The sequence below is a fragment of the Camelus bactrianus genome, chromosome 23, assembly GCF_048773025.1.
Source record: "Camelus bactrianus isolate YW-2024 breed Bactrian camel chromosome 23, ASM4877302v1, whole genome shotgun sequence".
Lineage (NCBI taxonomy): Eukaryota > Metazoa > Chordata > Mammalia > Artiodactyla > Camelidae > Camelus > Camelus bactrianus.
In genome coordinates, this window is record NC_133561.1 from 17,636,835 (window position 1) to 17,640,492 (window position 3,658).

Here is a 3,658-nt window from a genome sequence, read left to right on the forward strand (position 1 = left end):
ATTCTCTCTACCTTGTCTTTTTTTGTGGGCCAAATTCCTTTTTAGGCTGGCTTTCTGCATGGTTACAAGATGCCTGTGAACAGCAGCCCAGTTGGAACTGAACAATTCAGTTGAAATTTCTTGACAACTAGTCTGGGGAGAGAGGGATTATTGCTTCTGGAACCACTGAGTATAAGTCCTGTGCTTCATTCTGATTGGACTAGCTGACAACCAATCACAGTGGGCATGCCATGTGCTGACTGGCTCAGGCTCACAAAACCGATCACTTTGACAAATGCATTGAGATTGGCTTACACCGTAGGGGACCACCCCTGGAATTGAGTGAGGCCAATGTCACTCACATTATGGTGATTACACAATGGGGTGGAGGACAAGAGGTTCTGGAAAGACACTCCCAATGTCTACCACCTCTTGGTAGCAATTATAATTATTTTTTTTTAATTTAAGGGATACTTTCTAGGTACAAGGCACTGTGGGAGGTATCAAGATACTAATTTACAATTTATTAGGTATAAAAAGACGAGTCAACAAATAACTACAATACACTATTTGGTGTGATATGAAAAAGAAGGATGCAAATGCTAAAACAAAGTATGCTAAAAGTAAATGAGAGAGACAGACTCTGGTTGAAGTGATCAGAGAAGTTTCATATAGCAAGTAACACTAGAATTAGGCTTTGAAGAATGCGTAGGATTTTTATGATTACAAGTGGGAAGAGGGGACACTGGAGGCAAGGGCACAGAAAGAATAAAGCCCCAGAGGTAGAGAGCCAAGAGGGAGATGGAGGAAGTGATCAAGCCCAGGTTAGGTGGGGCACAAGTTCTAGAAGTTGCTGCTAAGGCAGGAAATGTTATTCCAGTACAAAGAGATCTTGGAGTTCAGCAGATACCTAGGTAAGCAGGATGAACTGGCCCACAAAGTTAGGGTGCAAAGTGAGCCTGTCTTTTATTTTCTCCTGTAAAGAAAACTGGCTTGATTCCCCATTTGTCTGATAAGCAGGAAGTTCAGTATCTCCTCCATGTGGCTCCTTCACTCCTTAATTGTCCCCAGATCCAAAGGCTCACACAATCCAAAGTAGGGGGTGGGGTTGGTCTGACTTTCACATGTAAGCAGGGACCACTGGTCTCTGGTCAGTCTAGTGGCCATACAAGCCCCCAGGTCTCTGGGCTCCTCAAGAAAGACAATCCCGCTCTTGTCACTTTGAGCTTGGTGAACAGTGTTCCTCACCAGTGGGCCAGCGCCATGATCTCAGAGCTTGGCTCCTCGGTTAAATTCACAGCTCCCCCATCCACCCAGGTACCAGCTGCCCCTCTGGGTAAGGGGTCTTCTGGAGTATCCTCGTGGATGCAGAACTTCTATCCTTCCCTGGGGTCTGCAGCACCAGGAGGCGGGAGTCTTTCCTTCTTAGCTACCCCTGTCCCATAATAGTACCCCCACCTGCCCTCCTTTCTATGACTGCCTCCCTGCGTACCCTTTCCCCACCACACACACTCTCCTGGGGTTCTCGGGGTGGGGAAAACTCTGTGAGATGCTTTGCCATCAACAGGGTGACTGTCTGACAGCTCTCTCATTGGCACAGAGAAAGAGGCTAAAACCCGAAGTTCGAACACCAGTGGGACAAGCTGCCCTATCCAGACTTATAGGTTCACGCCTCTTAGTCTCTTCCAGAGATTGCTTATTTCACTCAAGGGAACCAGGCCCTCCTATCTCTTATTGAAGGTTCACATTGACTTTTAACTTCCACTGTCTTTGGCAAAATGGAGTCTTGTCTGTGCCCTTGGTCTGTCCTCAACTTTAAGTTGAAATTTTTTTTCCTTGCAGCCTTCCTGCCTGCCTTGATGGCAGTTCCTGGCTGCAGATGGTACTTTCTGTTTGGGGCATATGGCTCGTCTCTTCTAAACTCTTCTTCACAGCCTCCCTCTCTTAGACCCTGACTCTGGATGTCTCAGGGGGACAGGGTTCTAGAAATTACTTACAGTTAGGCTCTGCTCATGGTTTCTAGCTTCCAGTGTTGGCTGCTGCTCTAAATCTTGAAACTATTCCTAAATTTAAGTGAATTTTTAAAGAGTTTTGAAAGAGTATCCAGTGTGTCCAGATCTCCAGTGTCTGAGGGAGAACAAAGTAAAATACATGTTTAGCAACTAGGATGGCTTCCTACACACACTTGAGAATTTAAGGACAAGAGAATGAATTGCATGCTTTTTTTTGATTCAGAGGGTGCTACTTTTCAATTCATGTCGTATAATCAGTTATTTCTCCTTAACAAAATCAACTTAGAATCTGAAAAGCTGTCGGCAGCAAGGTAGAGGGGATTGGAAAGGACAGGAAATACTTTTTGGAGGGAAAAAAATTTGTTCTCTATTTCAGTTGGGGTGTTCGTTACATGACACATTCGTTTGTAAAAACTTATGACCAATAGATTAAAGATCTGTGCATTTTACTGCATGTAAATTATATCTCAATTTTAATGTAGGGGAATGAAACCAATGATTAGGCATCCTTGGCTGATGTCCATATGCTACAGTGTGTTGAAAAGAAATGAATCTGGAAAAGAAAACTACTACCCCACGGAGAAGGCAGACAGGTGCTGCAGGCATAGGCTAGGAGAATGGACAGAGAGGAAAGCAGCAGACACTGCTCGTGGGTCGAGCTGGGGCGCTGCCAGTGGTGGGAGCTCAGCCTCTTCCGTAATGTGCTTAATCACCGCTAATTGTGCAGTTCAGCTAATTATAGTAATTAGTCTTGCCTTAGTTGAACAGGCTTGGGAATCCCTTGAAATCATTCCCTTAGCTGACTGGGTTGGATTTTTCCAGGTCTGGCAACCTCCTCAGATTGTGGCCTGTGATGGTGCATCTCTGGTGCTCCAGAAATGACCTGTTTTCACCACTGGCCTTTTGGGCATAACTGACTAATCTTGGAGCCATGAGTCATGTGTGTCAGGCCTCAGAGCACAGTGAGGGCACCTGGGGGCTCTGCCCTGGCACTGCTGTCTCGGTGTACCAACCCAGCCTCGCCTGGGTCCAAGTTAATCACATTTTGAAAACAGGATTGTTCAGTGCAGCACTGTTGGAAATAACCAAATAATTGAAATAGTCTGCATGACCATCAATAAGAGACTGGTTCAATAAATTTTGGTTCATCTACATAACATAATACTAAAAAAAACAATGGGGACACTTATCGCCCTACCAATTTGGAAAGAGCTTCAGGCTGTATGTATTGTTAAATGAAAAAAACAAAACAAAACCCAGAATATAGTTTACAGTATGATTGTATAAAATGCAAGGTTGCATATTTGTATTTGCTTATATATGTATGAAGAAACTTTGAAAAGAGATAAGAAACATAATTATGGTTGTCATATTTGAGTGGGAGTGCATAGGGGTGTGGGGGCATTAACTGGGGTTGGGAAGTGGGTGGGAGAGAGAGACAGAGCAGGGGAGAATTTTCACTGCAAACCTTTTAAAAATAGTTTTTTAAAGATCAGGTGAATATATTACCTAATGGAAGATTGAAATCAATTAAAATGTTCAAGAGTTTTTAAAACTAGGAAAAAATTGGGAGGGAAGGGGGTCACCGAATCCAGCATTTCCACACAGTGGTTTGTCAAGATGTTGTGGGAAATTCGTGTACTGAAAGCAGTTGTGGAATTTAATTC